Source organism: Schistocerca americana, chromosome 8, assembly GCF_021461395.2.
Source record: "Schistocerca americana isolate TAMUIC-IGC-003095 chromosome 8, iqSchAmer2.1, whole genome shotgun sequence".
Classification (NCBI taxonomy): Eukaryota; Metazoa; Arthropoda; class Insecta; order Orthoptera; family Acrididae; genus Schistocerca; species Schistocerca americana.
In genome coordinates, this window is record NC_060126.1 from 82396334 (window position 1) to 82414669 (window position 18336).

The 18336-nt window shown below is 43.6% G+C and overlaps 1 non-coding gene across 1 annotated transcript; it reads left to right on the plus strand.

Annotated features, from left to right (window-relative positions):
- The first annotated feature begins 721 nt into the window (after positions 1–721).
- Trnas-cga lies at positions 722–795 on the plus strand. Its single transcript has one exon. It is a non-coding gene; the product is annotated as a tRNA-Ser (tRNA).
- The last annotated feature ends 17541 nt before the right edge of the window (positions 796–18336 follow it).

Below are 18336 nucleotides of genomic sequence, written 5' to 3' on the forward strand. Positions count from 1 at the left end.
CCCATTTGTTTGCATTTCCTATAGTATGATGATTTTAAGTGAGCAGTTCATTACTGCTCTCTACCATTCTTTTCTATTACTTCATGACTGTTCCACAAGCATTTACTCAGTAGTGAATGAAAGAGGATATGACAGAACAAGAGTTTCATTGGGCTAATTCTTGCAAACATTATGATTTTCTGTTTGCTATTGAATTATTTCTCACTCTGAATGTGTGTTAAATTGCGTAATGATCTGGAAACCAATATATTTAAAGTCAAACAAAGCTCGAAAGTGAAGCATCTTGTTAGCAAAGCATGAATGTGAAAATGGCAGTTCAGGTCCTCAGCTGCCAGAACTTGCATAGTAACTGAAGCAGTGCACAGTGATACAGCAGAGAACATAGGTTGTATTATAGAATTTATAAATACTTTCCAGAATGAGAATTTTCACTCTGCAGCGGAGTGTGCGCTGATATGAAACTTCCTGGCAGATTAAAACTGTGTGCCCGACCGAGACTCGAACTCGGGACCTTTGCCTTTCGCGGGCAAGAGCTCTACCAACTGAGCTACCGAAGCACGACTCACGCCCGGTACTCACAGCTTTACTTCTGCCAGTACCTCGTCTCCTACCTTCCAAACTTTACAGAAGCTCTCCTGCGAACCTTGCAGAACTAGCACTCCTGAAAGAAAGGATATTGCGGAGACATGGCTTAGCCACAGCCTGGGGGATGTTTCCAGAATGCTCGGTAGCTCAGTTGGTAGAGCTCTTGCCCGCGAAAGGCAAAGGTCCCGAGTTCGAGTCTCGGTCGGGCACACAGTTTTAATCTGCCAGGAAGTTTCGTTTTATAAATACTTTGTTTGACTTTCTAATTGCATGACAGCATAATGCAGCCATATAGGTGTGCATCATCATAATGGAAACAATAGAGAGGACAATAGAGGTTTCAAGTACTGTATATAAAATTGAGAAAATCATAGGTGAAATCACAACAGCACCATTCACCACAGGATTCAGACTGGTAACACTATTGTTCAGTTTTTTGTAGAGTAACAAACTGTTAGCATTAACTTTTTACTGACTATAAGTGCAATCAAGATGCTGTAGAGAATTCATTTTCAGTGTACTGTCAGATAGGTGGCTACAACCTGAAACCTAAACAGAACAGCAAGAACACTAAGATGGTTGTTCCAAGATCTATTAACCCACTTATGAAAGCTTTGGATCCTTCAAACTGTGAGAATGACACTGATCTGACGCTATTACTGAACAATTGTGAGTTGCAAAAGGAAGATGATGACTTCAAGTGTTGGAAAGCTCTGGAAGCATACAAACCTCTCCTATGTGCATGGAGAAGGGAGTACCAACGATACTGAAGAGCATCTTTCTTCCTATCAGAAAAACTTTTCTTCTGAAATGTGTTCAGTAGCATATTTAGTTGGCTACTTCGCACTAAAATGCATATAGTGGTATGGTTGGTTGAGGCATAAGGAGACACTTGTGTCAATGAACTTGGACTTTAGCAATGTTACTGAACTCTTTACAGACATATGAGCCCTGTTTGTACAGTCTTATTTGTAAGAGAAATACAAAGCCTGATATGTAGGAATCAGGTAAAGTCACTATAACCACGATAGCTAGTGATTAATGACAGCAAATGAGCAAAGTTAGAAACAAACTATTTAGATAGCGGTAGTCAAATTTTCTGCAGGACTTTGAACTCATAATCAAACTGGTTCTGACAGTTACCAGTGTTTATTTGTAGTTGTGTTCATGCAATATGTGATTTAACATTTGTCAGTAACCTAAACGATTATATTCAAAGAAGTTGAGAAGAATTTGAAATCTTTCTAGTGTTGTACCTGCTTGTGGAGAGATTTTTGCCCCCATAATCCCTATCAAATGAGCTGCAGAACAGAATGTACACATACGGCATGGAGACTGACAAGTGGGTAACTAAGTCACTGCATAAATCCAACAATTTATAAAAAAGCTTCTATTGCAATAGAGCCTGCATTCAAATGTGAACTCGTGAGAAATAAGCATTACTTTTCGTTGAATAAATTTATTTATTCTACTTGTAATTGTGAGAAATAACCTTGCAGTAGAATAAAATTCATTTGTAGAATCACGGGAAAACTCGAGAAAAATTGTAGCTGAAGGTCGGCTGTCATTTCTCCTGAGCAGTCGTCTATGGGCCCGATGTACTTGGCTTACAAAGCTCTCACCTGCAAGTTTAGGTGATAGCGAATCTGGAATACATCCTACATTGTCAAAATTCCTGGACTGAGGTTTTATTCAAATATGTAACATTTAAATGGTGAAATCCAGGGCGGAATGTAACAATATTGTTACATTTAAATTGTGATGTAATTTAAAATTTCAAAATGCATCTTTCTTGTATTCTTGCTAAAATGAAAATTCTGTATAGATTTTTAGACTTAAATAAACGAACAACACTTAAAACATCACATTCTGAGGAAAACTAGCTTTAAAATATATATCTGTCTAACATATTTTTGAAACACTTCCAAGTCAAATTACCCATACTGTTGACAGCAGAGGCTGAAACAGCAGATTTCCATAATTACTTGCCGGTTGGCCATGTGGTCCAACGTATGGCTTTCCGGGTGGGAAAGAGCACTTTTTCCCGGCACGAATCCGCCCAGCGGACTTGTGTCGAGGTCCGGTGAGCCGGCCAGTCTGTGGATGGTTTTTAGGCTGTTTTCATCTGCCATGGCAAATTCGGGCTGGTTCCCCTTATTCCGCCTCAGCTACACTATGTCGGTGATTGCTGCGCAAACAAGTTCTCCATGTACGCGTACACCACCATTCCACCATTACTCTACCACGCAAACATAGGGGTTACACTCATCTGGTGTGAGACGTTCCCTGGCGGGGGAAGGGGGGGTCCACCGGGGGCCAAACCGCACAATCACCCTGGGTTTGGTGAGGGGCGGTGGAGGGGTGAAGTGGACTGCAATAGTCGTCGTGGGGTTTTGGACCACTGTGGCTGCGACGGGGATGGAGCCTCTCCGTCGTTTCTAGGCCCCCGGTTAAAATACAATACAATAATATACAGTTCATCCAATAAGTATGTTATGTTAACATCAGAGTCATTCTAGTGCTATTATTGTTTTTTGTTTATCACCTGTGTAAGGTGGTCAAGCCACGAAAAACACAACGGAGACCAGCAGTATTCAGATCCAGGACATAATAAAGATAACAGATGAACTAGAACATGCATAAGTTCCTGAAGCAACAGCCAAACTACAGGAAGCAGGAGTGGTCAAGCAGGAGCTCATGACTAGATGCCGATTAGCCAGTTTCAGAGCACCAGATGAGAAATCAAAATTATAGTATGACAGCTACCACAACAAATACTGTCAAAAGGACCAAAGTAGTAACAGAGTAGTAATGAATTCTATGTCCTGGCCATGGATACACAGAGCAGAAAAACAACACTGCTGACAGCATCACATGTCAGGGATTCGAAGTTGACATGGAGACACACACGTGACACCCTGCACGGAAACCAGCAAGACTCCTCACAGTGGAAAACTAGAACAATGAACCTTCTCTTGAACAGAAATGGTACAGACAATCAACAAGCAATCATACATAATCACATCTACCTTGCGGATGCTGAAGAAGTGGGGATATTATGCATGTTTAGTGTAGAATTCTACGATAGAAGGTTGGTAAATTATTATTTTTTTTTTTTTTTTTTTTTATTTTTTTTTTTTTTTTAGGGCGCAAAACATCTATGGTCATTAGCGCCCAGCCCATGACGTAGGAAACAGGAAAAAAACGAAATTTAAAACCAGCAGCAATGGGAACAAAGTCATAAAATTTGAGAAACTAAAGGCAGAAGGAATGCTTAAAAATCCACTATAGAAAGGGGTTGGTTGTCCCCAAAAAAAGCTTCAAATGACTGACGTCATTTCACTGTCACTAATAAACTGAAGAACGCGCTCGGCTGAGCGCGTGTCATCTGCTAAAATCGACGATAGATCAGGCGATAGCTGTAGATGGGAGCGTAACGGATTAAAATAGGGGCATTCAATTAAAAGGTGTCTGACCGTCCACAGCTGAGAGCAGTGGGGACAGAGTAGGGGAGGATCACCGCTTAAAAGATGTCGATGGCTAAAAAGACAGTGCCCTATCCGGAGTCTAGCTAAAATTACCTCCTCCCGACGACGCGTTCGGGAGGAAGAGGTCCAAGCGCAAGGAAGGGCTTTCACTTCCCGCAATTTATTATGGGGAAGTGTTGACCAATACGCATGCCATAAATGAGCAACTTGGCGACATAAACCGCTCCGTAGATCGGTAATGGGAAGCGACTGAATAGCTGGCCGAGGAAGAGAGACTGCAGCCTTGGCCGCTATATCGGCCGCCTCATTCCCACAGATACCAGCGTGTCCCGGGAGCCAGAGGAACGCCCCCCAGGTGGAGCAAGCGCAGACAGTCCTGAATCCGGTGGATCAGAGGGTGCACAGGGTAAAGAGCTTGGAGACTTAGGAGAGAGCTGAGAGAATCTGAGCAGGTTACGTACTGTATCCGCTGATGGTGGCGGATGTAGTGGACAGCCTGGAGAACAGCGTAAAGCTCCGCAGTATAAACCGAACACTGGTCGGGAAGCCGAAAGTGATTTGGGGTGTCGCCAACAATATAGGCACTCCCTACACCTAACGATGTTTTCGAGCCGTCGGTGTAAATAAATGTGGCGTCCATCATTTGTGCACATAGAGCAGCAAATGCCCGACGGTAAACAAGTGTAGGGGTACCATCCTTGGGAAATTGACAAAGGTCACGAAGCAAGTAGATCCGGGGACGGAGCCATGGTGCTGCTGTACCCCAAGTTGTCAAGAAGGTTTTAGGAAAGCGGAAGGAAAGAGAATGGAGCAGTTGACGGAAGCGGACTCCCGGGGGTAGTAGGGAGGAGGAGCGGCCTGCATACCCTACATCAAAGGAGGCGTCGAAAAAAAGGTCATGGGCTGGATTAGCAGGCATGGAAGACAGATGGCTAGCATAACGACTCAGAAGGACTGCCCGCCGATTGGACAGCGGAGGTTCAGCAGTCTCAGCATAAAGGCTTTCCACAGGGCTGGTGTAAAAAGCTCCAAACACTAAACGTAATCCACGGTGGTGGATAGAGTCGAGACGCCGAAGAATAGACGGCCGAGCAGAGGAGTAGACTATGCTTCCATAATCCAATTTCGAGCGCACTAGGGCGCGATAGAGGCGGAGAAGGACCACTCGGTCCGCTCCCCAGGAGGTACCATTCAGGACACGGAGGGTGTTAAGGGAACGCAGACAGCGAGCCGAAAGATAGGATCTGTGGGCGGACCAGCACAGTTTTCTGTCAAACATAAGACCCAAGAATTTAGCGACGTCGGAAAACAGAAGGTTGACAGGACCTAGATGGAAGGAGGGCGGAAGAAACTCCTTACGTCGCCAAAAATTAACACAAACGGTCTTACTGGGTGAGAAATGGAAGCCGGTTTCGATGCTCCACGAGTGGAGGCGATCGAGACATCCTTGAAGACGTCGTTCAAGAAGGCTGGTCCGTTGAGAGCTGTAGTAGATCGCAAAATCGTCCACAAAGAGGGAGCCCGAGACATCAGGAAGGAGACAATCCATAATTGGATTTATGGCGATGGCAAACAGTACAACACTCAGCACGGAGCCCTGGGGTACCCCGTTTTCTTGGGAGAAAGTACGGGAGAGAGTAGTGTTCACTCGCACACTAAATGTGCGCTCTGCCATAAATTCGCGAAGAAAAAGGGGCAGCCGGCCTCGAAAGCCCCAAGAGAACAGTGTGCGGAGGATGCCTGTCCTCCAACAGGTATCGTATGCTCTCTCCAGATCAAAAAATATTGCTACCGTTTGGCGTTTCCGGAGAAAATTGTTCATGATATAAGTGGAGAGAGCAACGAGATGGTCAACTGCAGAACGATGCTTTCGGAATCCGCATTGGGCAGGTGTTAAAAGACTGCGGGATTCCAGCCACCAAGCTAAACGGTAATTCACCATATGCTCCAAAACCTTACAGACACTACTCATGAGAGAAATGGGGCGATAGCTAGAGGGGAGATGTTTGTCCTTTCCAGGTTTCGGAACGGGAGCGACAATAGCTTCCCGCCATCGTCTGGGAAAGGTACTGTCGGTCCAAATTCGATTATAAAGGCGAAGGAGGTAACGCAGACTATGGGTTGATAAATGCAGCAACATTTGGACATGGATACCATCCGGTCCTGGGGCGGAGGAGCGAGAAGAAGAGAGGGCATGTTGGAGTTCCCGCATGGAGAAAACGGTATTGTAGCTTTCGTGATTTTGAGAGGAGAAAGCAAGATGTCGCACTTCCGCTGCACGTTTCTTCGGGAGAAATGCTGGCGGGTAATTTGAAGAGCTCGAAATCTCAGCAAAGCGCTGACCCAATGAGTTAGAAATTGCGACGGGGTCCACTAAGGTATCATGTGCGACAGTGAGCCCAGAGACCGGGGAGAAACTAGGCGCGCCTGAGAACCGTCAAAGCCGACTCCAAACTTCCGAGGAGGGAGTGAAGGTGTTAAATGAGCTAATAAAGAATTTCCAGCTTGCCTTCTTGCTATCACGGATGACGCGACGGCATCGCGCACGGAGCTGCTTATATCGGATACAGTTGGCCAAAGTTGGATGGTGACGGAAAATGCGAAGAGCATGTCGCCGCTCACGTATTGCATCACGGCATGCCTTGTTCCACCAAGGAACTGGGGGGCGCCGGGGCAATTCGGAGGTGCGTGGTATTGTGCGTTCCGCAGCTGTAAGAAGAACGTCGGTAATATGTGTGACCTCATCATCGACGCTGGGAAAGCGACGGTCATCGAATGTCGCTAGAGACGAAAAAAGTGTCCAATCGGCTTGGGCAAACTTCCAGCGTCGCGAGCGCATATATGGCAGTTGAGGCTGCAGTCGAAGAACACATGGAAAGTGGTCACTCGAGTGTATATCACCAAGGGCGAACCATTCGGAGCGCCGAGCTAGCGGAACAGTACCGACCGCAAGGTCCAAATGAGATAAATTTGTCGTGGAGGCAGACAAAAATGTGGGGACCCCAGTGTTGAGGCAAACTAGATCCGCTTGGTGGAAGACGTCTAGCAATAGTGAGCCACGTGGACAAGGATGTGGAGATCCCCAAAGCGGGTGGTGGGCATTGAAATCCCCAACCAGCAAATAGGGGGGTGGAAGCTGACCTAGAAGATGAAGGAGATCAGCTCGTGCCATTGGTGTGGACGATGGAATGTATACCGTACAAAGAGAGAACGTGTATCCAGAAAGGGAAAGACGGACGGCGACAGCTTGGAAGGAACTGTTTACAGGGATTGGGTGATAATGGAGAGTATTATGGAGAAGAATCATGAGTCCTCCATGGGCTGGAGTGCCTTCAACAGAGGGGAGATCATATCGGACGGACTGAAAATGAGGGAGAACAAAGCGGTCATGGGGACGCAGCTTTGTTTCCTGAAGACAGAATATGACCGGCGAGTAGGATCGTAAGAGGATAGACAATTCATCCCGATTGGTTCGAATGCCGCGGATATTCCAGTGGATAATGGACATAGGGTGAACAGGAAATGGAGGAATGTGACCAAGGGTGCTGTCAACTCAACGACTGCTCTGAGCTTGCGACCGACAGCATGGAATGGCATTCAGTCGAAGGCAGAAGATCCTGATCCATAGGTTGGTCAGGAGCAGCTCCTGCCACCAGCGATCGGCCGGTTGACCGGCCATCAGCAGTGTGCCTCGGCAACACAGAAGACGGCCGAGGACGATGTCCGCCAGGTGGTGCTGTAGATGGGACTCGCCTTGGCGGAGAAGGAGAATAACTGTGTTTCTTTGTAGCCTTCTTAGAAGTATGATGTTTAGATGAAGGAGGAACCGATGGTTGTGAAGTTGCGGTACGTAAAAACTCTTCACGAGTATGCTCTTTTTTCGAAGACTTGGCGTCTGACTTTTGGGCTCAAGATTTAGCAGAACCCGACGATGGGTGAGCCATAGAGTGGGCAGGCGAAAGTGGTGAGGTTGAACGGGCGATCTTTGCGTTGGCCGATCTGACGACCGTGGTACTAAAGGTGAGGTCGCAAGTCTGCGTGGCCGCCTCCTTTGTTGGCCGAGGAGAAGCAAGGACAGTGCTGTATTTTCCTGTCTGAGGCACGGTGGGCTGTCGACTGGCGAATAATTTTCGAGCAGCAAAGGTCGACACCTTTTCCTTCACTCTTATTTCTTGGATGAGCTTTTCGTCCTTAAAAACTGGGCAATCTCGAGAGGAAGCAGCGTGGTCACCCATACAGTTGATGCAGCGAGGGGATGGAGGTGGACAAGCACCCTCATGGGCATCCTTGCCACACGTAACACATTTGGCCGGATTGGAACAGGACTGGCTGGTGTGATTGAACCGCTGACATCGATAGCAACGCGTAGGGTTTGGGACATAAGGGCGAACGGAAATTATCTCATAGCCTGCTTTGATTTTTGATGGGAGTTGAACTTTGTCAAATGTCAAGAACACAGTGCGGATTGGAATGATGTTCGTGTCAACCCTTTTCATAACCCTATGAACAGCCGTTACGCCCTGGTCAGACAGGTAGTGCTGAATTTCTTCGTCAGACAATCCATCGAGGGAGCGTGTATAAACGACTCCACGCGAGGAATTTAAGGTACAGTGCGGTTCCACCCGGACAGGGAAGGTGTGGAGCAGAGAAGTACGCAGCAATTTTTGAGCCTGGAGGGCACTGTGTGTTTCTAACAACAGGGTGCCATTCCGTAATCTGGAACAAGACTTTACAGGACCTGCAATTGCGTCGACACCTTTCTGAATAATGAAAGGGTTGACCGTGGAGAAGTCGTGACCTTCGTCAGACCGAGAAACAACAAGGAACTGTGGCAACGATGGAAGAACCGTCTGTGGCTGAGACTCAGTGAACTTACGTTTGTGAGCAGACATAGTGGAAGGTGAGGAAACCATTGCGGAAGAATCCCCCATGATTACCGGCGTCTCCGATGGCGCGCTCCTCCCTTGTGGGGGCCCTCACTGAGGGCACACCCACCTTAGGTGATTGTTCACACCTCAGGTCACACCTCCCGACAAACTGACGGAGGGACCAATCGGCACTTTCGGAAGGTATCAGCTCGGGTAATCACCCCTCCCTGGGCCTGGCCGTTACCAGGGGGTACGTACGTGTCCTACCTGTCTACCCGGGGCGGGGAATTACGCGTTACCCCATCACCGGCTACGCATGGAAGTGTGTGGGTCGGCCTTCAGACACGCACAGGGAGGAAAAAAGAGAAAGGGAAAGGAAAGAAGAAGGGGTCTCAAACGCCGCAGCGGAGAAAAGGGCAAAGAGAAGAGGGAAGGAAAAGAGAAGGACAGAGGAAGGACGAGGACGTGCAAGTGTAGAAAGCAAGGAATTTGGAACAGTTTCGAGCGTCCGTCTCCGGACGTAGGCACAAACCATACTCCCAGAGGGGAAGAAAGGGAAGGAAAGAGCCAGAGGTGAGGGGGGGGGGGCGAAGATGGGGGACGGGGTGGGATGCGGAAAAGGAAGGGAACGTATGCAGCCCGGAAAGGAAGGAGGGCCACATTAGCTCGGGGTCCCGTGCTCGCTACACACGTGTCCACAAAAGAGTTGTGGACCCCCTGGGGGGAAGGTTGGTACTGAATGCCACACTGACACAGAGGTAGAAAGGTGGCAATGTACACACAAAACACATGGGCTGCCAGAAAATTTCCACTTCCGAGGAAATTCTCAGACCCTGAAACAGTGTTTACCCATGTCACCATCTGATTTTGCCAAGAGCTTGTAGTTGTCTGTCTCTACAATCATGTGGTGCAAACCCTTGCAATATCTGCCGTGTGATCCTCCCACCTCTTACTATGTTGTGTTCTGTGGGACTAGTACAGTCAGAAATGCAATGTACTTCTCGTATCTTGGCCTGGTACCTTTGAAAGCACAATAGATAGTATGGAACTGGACCTTGGCCACTAGGTAGAGTTGTTATATCAGCAAGTGCTCGAGTTCAGAGGAACAACGAAGGTGGGTCAAAGCCAGATGTGCAGAAGCATGTGCAAATGTACCATGTGGAACACAGCCTATCACACATCAGTGACATTCTTGTCTTTATTCTGTGTACATGAAGCTTGCTGTTTATTTCAGTCCTGATGCTGAGAGATTATTTTGCCATTGTAGTGTTCATAATGACTGACAGTAAGCAATTATACCAGGTGCTGCACAGGCAAGCAACAAGAAGTGTTCCACATGTGTAAGTACTTTGAAAGTTTTCCGCTGAATCCGAGCTGGCAGGAGGCTTCTGCTGCACTGTTGTCACATGTCAGAAGCAGACAGATTAAGCTTGTGGTATTGTTTTGAGGACTTTTGAGAGGATATCAACAGAAGCTAACATGTCTATGCAAGCCTGCAGTGTGACGTTGATAGTTACATGCCACAATGTAGGTGCACACTCTCGTTAAGTTGGCACTACGAGAGAAGACTAACTACGCCGACCACAGCGCCCTCTGGCCAACACTGTGGAGCAAAGCGAGTGCCGTCATGAGTTCTGGCCCCATTTTCATCAAGAGCAGATGGCCTAGAAATATTTCTTCTACTACCGAGTGGACTAGCTTGCTATTAAGACTGCATCAGTTACGTTCAGTTGAAGTTCAGATAGCGAGTATTTGTTAGCTTTAAGATTATGCAGAACAGTTATCCTAACTTCACAGGATTAGACATTGACTACAGCTTCACATCTATGTGCTCATCCTAGTCAAAGTTATGTATGCATTTGATATTTTCTTGTGTTTTTGACTCTATTGAAAGTTTTAAAGTTACATGCAGTACCTAAGTGCTTCATCTCTCCTGCTCCTATTCGCTTTCTTTACTCTCGGCTTATATTAGAGAATAAGTTCACAGGAGCAGACCCATGCATCGCCTATCAAGGCTGGATAACAAAATGCAGCTCATCTGTTTTTGTCACCTGACCAGCAACACAACCGCAAAAGAGAACTGTGTGACCTAGACAATTTTGTGACACACAGTATTAATAATGTATGCTAAAGGAGAATATCTGACATCAGAAGAATTAGTTTCATGAACAAAAGAAGCCAACAATTTTAAGGGAAATGAGTCAACTACGTTGAGGATACTGAAAGATATAGGATTCAGATATCAGAAAATGAACGACGGAAGGAAGGAAATTACTAATGTAACATAGTGATGTTGTAGCGGTAAGGACTGTGTTTCTGAGAACACTGCTGGAGATCAGATAAGTTGGCAGATCTCAAATTTATTATGTAGATGAAACTTCCCTCAACCAAAGCCTTGCAAGGGCTGAGTGTTGGAATATAAGCAATGGGAATGGTGGGTAAGAAGTTCCAGTACACAAGAGTAGTAGAATTATAGAATTATCACGTTGGATCATCAGAAAGTGGCTTTGTTCCCTACAATAAGTTGGTTTTTAAGGATTCAAAGGCTAAGAATTCTCCAAATTATGACTCAAACTACATTCCGTGTCTTCAAACAGTGGTTTAAAGAACAACTGTTATTGCACATCACTCCACGTTCAATTATTGTCATGGATAATGCGAGAATACACTCAGTGCCAGTGGACAAATGTCAGTTACAAACTCCATAAGGGCAGATATTTTTGAACGGTTGTCCTGTAATGGAATACCTCATGGTTTATCACATACCAGTGCAGAATTGTTGGTTCTTATTGCTGCCAACCAGCCTACATTAACAGTTTATGAGATAGACGAAATAACAAAGCAGCACGGAAACCATACTGTTAGATTACCCCTACACCATTATCAATAGAACCCAGCTAAAATGTTTTGAGCTCAAGTGAAAGCATACATTGCAGAAAAAACAATGCATTTAAATTTGCAGATGTTGTCAGACTTACACACAAGGCAATAGACAGCATCTGAACATCTGCATGGGTATCATATTTTTGACATGCAGAAAAACTGCAGGATGAAGATTATGAAGAGAAATTGGCAGAAACATGATTATTGATCGTCTTGCTGACTGCAAGTCATCTATGTCAACAGCAAAGATGGTGGTGTGGATTTCTTACAGTGAAGTAAGTAAGTATTAATTACTGTTACTTTGTTTTGACTGTGTCTGCAGCTGTATTATAAATTGTTAACAGCTCGGGTATTCACCTTTGGCTTCACAACAACACAGTTTATTCATAAAAAATATGACATTCAGTTAAATACATAAATCATAAAGCTGTAGCAGGCTGCAAGATGAACAAAAATCAGCTTTTAGTAACCCATTAAATGATCCATTTCTGATATCCTTAAGCTCACACATTTTTAAAATTTAAAAATACTTTAAATATATTCAGTCACAGTAGATGAATTAAAGACAGGAGCTACATCATGATTATTGACAACATTGTGTGTGTCTGTCTGGGGGAGGGGGGGAGGGGGGGAGGGGGAGGGAGTACACACACACACACACACACACACACACACACATACACACACACACACACACACACACACACACTTTTGTGTCTTAATCTTACTTTACTCAGAATGCAGTTACTATCTAACGATGTGTGAGCATCCAAAATTTCAATAAGGAGTTCACAACATTTTGGGAAATTTATTTCTCTTAATGAAAGCATACACCAACCACAGCCCATGAGCCAACCATTGGTACAATGGCATTTCATTACTTTTTTTTTTTTGTCACCCTCACATAATCATAGTGAGGGATTTGCAGCTTCCATTACCAACAAGCCTGTACATCACTGTCTTAATTGGTATATATTTCACTTTTACTCTAAGAAGAAATCAAATTTTTACCCATTAATCAAAACTCTTTCAAAATTAAACCATTCAACAAAACAACTCACAGTATAAGTCACTAGATCTGCACAACACATATAGCAAATGCGAAGTTATAAAATTTCATGTTGAGTAGTTGGTATCACTTCAGAAATAATTTTAAGGAAAGTCAATTACCTAGGGCAGCAGCACCATTTTACCATACTCATAGTGATGTTGTAGCAGTACTCATACTTTACAATGAGAAGGCGAACTGTGACAAAATATTTACAGGCTTTCTCACTGATTGTACAAAAAAATCATAATCACTAGTCATCCACATAGTTTGTAAGGCCATGAAAATAATCCCACATGCGTATTTATTAGTTCATTATAGAAGAAACAATGCTGGTTACCTTTGCCGATTCACTTCATGTCAGATTTTAATAACCAGTGTCAGCAGCCACAGTAACTCCAAAGAACTACAGCTCCTTCGGGTTTTCGAGTAAATCCTGAGAAATTTCATTCACTCATTAGATATAAATGCAAAAGAGCTTGTATAATAGAACTTTGTAATCAGTATTACATGGAGTGGGAGAGGTAGCATGGGGGAGGAGGAGGGAGGGCTAACAGAATAAGACAGACAGTGACTGTTATTTTTATTTGCACAAGTGTGAAAATGTATTTATTGTTTGTATCTCAGTATCAATGTAAGCAGATCTCATGCACAAAAATAAATGCACTGTCAAGAACAGAAGGCTTAAAGCAAATTAATAATGATACCAGACCCCCCAAAGTGCCAAAGACAGATCCACAAATGTATCGCACCTTCACCATAGGAATAATGTGTAGGAAAAAGGTGAGATAACATCAACAATCAAGTTCCTGCCCCATACCCTCCTCCTCTTCCCTCAAAGGATTCAGGTGCCACCACTGCAGTATGAATGACCCCTCTTCAAGACAACATGATGTATCAAGTAGAGCATAACCTAGGACAGTGCAGTATAATGGTGTCATCTGCCAACAAAATGCACCTTCCTTAACCTATTGCATTTTGATTTCCTCCACAGGCTTCTACCAAAATTGTAAAAAATCACAAAAACACAGACCGCACATAGTGCATGCAGGATTCAGTAACTACATAAATGATCTGCCCCTCATCACTACCAGGCGGCGATACAGCCTTACACATTGCTCAAAGGTAACCACTTCAGAAAAATTTGCAAGTCACAGAAACAACTTACCACAGACGAGAAATAACGTAATACAAATGAAGTCCAACACGGTAAAGACAAACATTTCAATTTTCCACAAAAAGATTTATAACAGCCCTGTCAACAATTGGGTGGGGGGGATTTTGTAGTAACAAAATTTTTGCACAGTGCTGTAACGGAATATCATGAACAACATATTTAAATTCCTGATTGTTGTGGTGGTAAATGTTGAGGTGGGGCAAAGGGTCAGGGGAGGGGGAGGATGCGAGGAATGATGACATTTTGTTTTCCTTAAATAATTCCTAAAACTGTGGCTTGTTGCAACTACAGTATGTTTCTCACTACAAAATTAAACTATTAAATTTCCTACAAAGCTCCTAGCCATTTTTTTCTACAACTAATAGTTACCGTGTTGCAGGGATTGCAAAAATTGCAATTATTAAAATATTGTTTTAACAGTATAAAATTAACGTTTATCTTCAAATGAAATGGGTTGAAAATAAATACTTAAGTATTTGTGCCATGTCTGAATGTAGTAGAGCTGAATTCAGAGAGAAACTACAAAATAGGGTGAAAAAGGGGAGGGGGAGGGCAGGGTAGTAGGTGGGGGTGTTAATGTGTGCAGTAGAAATGCAAGGGAAGGTACGTTGCTGGATTGTGGATTGTGTTCATGCATTTCCCTCCATACGTTTGCGACTGAAAATCTAGCAAGTCATTACCCACTGCATTCACCCCAACACTTCGCAACAAGCAACTACAGCATGTCTCACAAAGTTATGCTGGCCTTCCATAGTGCGCCTTATAAAACACTGGTTATGCAGTGTGCCGACAAGTCTGGAAGATGTTAATTTTTCCAAATAATGTGTTAACACTATGCCTACATGTAATGCAAATATGAGTTAGTAATAACACGAGCACAAGAAATGCATATGTACACAGTCTATGTACAACTCTGCTAAAGGGGAAATTGATTCTGTCATTCTATATGGCACCTGTAGCATTATTCCAGGAAAGGCTAATTCCCCTCCATGAGCACTGTTCACTTTTCATTTTGTAGACAGACTATACCTCCCCAGTATTTCCTGTGCATACAACTTCACCGAGTTCATGTTTCTGTAGTGGAGTTACTTTAAGTTTCTTAAATGAGTACATACTTGCAGTTGTAAAGTTAGCTGTTACGTAAAAAGCTGAACACACTGAAGAACCTGTCGCAAATGGAATGTGCTGTCAATAAGTACCCGACAGTGTCTCACACCAAAGTGAATAAACTAATGTCAATTTCATTATCTCCACTATCACTGCCAAGAATACTTTCCAGAGCATGAGGGGTAAAAAATGCACCTCCCCAGCCTCAGCTCTCACCATTTGAAGAGACCCAGGGGCTTAAATTGCACCCTCCTTCAACAGAGGTAGGACACGTAGGTGTTTTAGAACTTCAGATATTTCAATGTAAGTCTAGCAATGCTTTACAGCAGATTACTGCTCTACATATGAGCACCATTAGTCCCCATTCCCTCGGGCATATTCTAACCCACCTTGGAAGAGACACTGTGGATGTGGGGTGAGTGGTTCCAATAAGCACACTCCTCTCTACAAGTGCCAGCAATTCCTGACTGGGGGAAGATTCATACAACCTCTCACTATCACAGTGACTAGAGAAGTGCAGTAACTTTCTCGACATTCATTAACTCACCACCAAGTAACTATAACACAATTACACGGCTTTACAATACACAGTCAATGATGGACAGCAGCAAGGTATCACATTTGCCAATCCAGTTCCTTTCCCATTAGTACTATATAGGTCACTGACATCACCACACTTAGAAATTAAACACTTCTCTGTCATTGTTTACAGGAATGTAGTTCGAACAACAGCTCTTATAACATTTGCAGAAAGTACTCATTAAATACACGGAAAATAACTCCACCATATAAATATGAGCTCGGTGAAGTTCTTTTGTCTACTTACAGGAGACAACCGGATAGAAAAAGCTGGGGAGGTATAATGTGTCTGTAAACTGAAAACTGAGCATGGCACATAGTGGGGGAAGTAGGCTTTACTGGAAGAACACTACAGCTGCTGTAAACAGTGACTAATAATCAATTTCCCCTTAGCAGTGTAGAAGCGTGTTAAGATATTTACGCAAATTCTGCTCCCGTGCATTTCTTGTGTTAGCATTATTAGTATGTATCTTCATTCCATGGTTGTGTGAAATAACCCTTCCCCACTCCCCCATCTGCCTGTGACGATGTTTGGTTTTCGGGGCACTCAACTGCGCAGTCATCAGTGCCTGTACAAAGTCCCAATCTTTACACAGTCCAATCTAGCCATTTTGATGAATGATGATGAAAGGATGAGGACAACACAAACACCCAGTCCCCAGGCAGAGAAAATCTCTAAGAGGGCTGGGAATCAAACCTTGGACCCCGTGATCCAAAGGCAGCAATGCTAGCCACTAGACAATGAGCTGCAGACCCTCCTGCCTGCGCATGTCTTTACATCGTGTCACCTGTGCTTCATAATGTGTGCTGTGGAGGGTCAGCATAACTTTGTGAGAAACCCTGTACTTGCTTTGTGTGACGTAGTAGGGCAGAGTGGAGAATCACCTGTTCAATCCTCAGTTGACAGACTTATGGAGGACAGAAGTGCATGACTACAGTCCAGCTACCTACCTTCCCTCACACTTCTACTCCCCTTCTACTGTCTCCCTTCACCCTAGACCACTGGAAAACAATGACTCCCTAAACACGGAACTCCTGCACTTAGACATGGTACACACATTTAATATTTGTTTTTAATCCACTTTATTTACAGATGAACATTAGTTTTATATTCTTAAAACATTAGTTTTAATAATCTGCCATTTTTCCATCCCCTGCAATGCGGAAACTACTAGTACTAGAGAAAAAATGAATAAGACCCTTATTTTGTAAGAAATTCATTACAATTTAATTTTTGCTGTGAAACATTTTTCCTAGAATCCACAGTTTTCTTGTTATTTGAGAGAAAGATCTGTAACACCCCCACCGCCCGCTAAAAAAGACCTCAAACCTCACATCCCACCAGTCGGGATTTTTTGTATGCTGTTCAGGACTCTCCATCCTAGCACTATGCAAAAATTTATGACTACAAGGTATTTTCTTTCATTGACTGAACTAAGTGTAGTGACTTACGTATGATGAGTCAAAGTACCGCTTGGGTTGACACTCGATAGGAAGCTATTTTTTTTACATACATTTTACAGAGAAGTGATAAAAATCCTTACAGCTGGCAAAATTACAAGTCTTGTTCTGCATTAGCACCAACATACAAATCAAACAAAATTGGTATTATGCAAGGTGTGTTCAAAAGATAACGGGAAATTTGTAATTTTGTGTATCATTTTATTCTGATTCATAAGATTTATACACTGTTATGTTGGCAAACATGCTGGAAAGGTACTGCTTTCGGTGAATCTGCTATTTGTAAAACAAGGATTTACAAATTGTATGAGCTTTTGGTAGAAGGCCATCAAGACACTGAAAATGCCAAGTGTTCTTTATATGCCCAACACACCATCAACTGATGAAACTATGGAAAATTTGATAGAAACTATTATCAACAATTGTCAAATTACATTCACAGACACAGACATTGGCATGTCAGCTGGCTCATTGCATAAAATTTTTTCAGTTGTTCTGGGTACAAAAGTGACAGCAAACAACGACCGAGAATTACTGAATTTTGAACAATGACATTGGCAAATGCAAGTTGCTCAGCAGTTGCTATGTGAAGTCCACACCAGTGCAAAACTTTTCAAACGGGGATAAGTGTTTGGGCAAATTTTTCAGTATGATGCTCGACCATTGCAGTGGAAGCGTTCTGCATGGACAAGATAATAAAAAGCTTAACAATTGTTGTCAAATGTGATGCTTATGCTGACTGTGTTCTTCAGTATTAACAGCATAGCACACAGTGAATTCCTAGCCAAGGTTGAAAGTTCAATACAGAGTTCTAGTTACCAGTTCAATGCCCTTTCTGTGAAGCAATCTGAAAAAGGAAAAGCCTAAATTTGTGTTAAACAATTCACTGCATTACTTGTTCATGAATTTTGGCCAAAAATAATTTCGTAATGATGCCCCAGCCTCCTTATTCACTCTATGGAACTTTTTTCATTCTCAGAATTGAAAACTATCATTTTACAAGCACAGATGAGACTGAAGAAGTTTCACTGAGGCAGCTAAAAGCCACCACAAAGATCATGCCATAGAAGCATTTCAGGACTTAAAAAAAAGCACTAGCATTAGTGTATAGTGTGTCATGGGGACTATTTTGAAGGAATA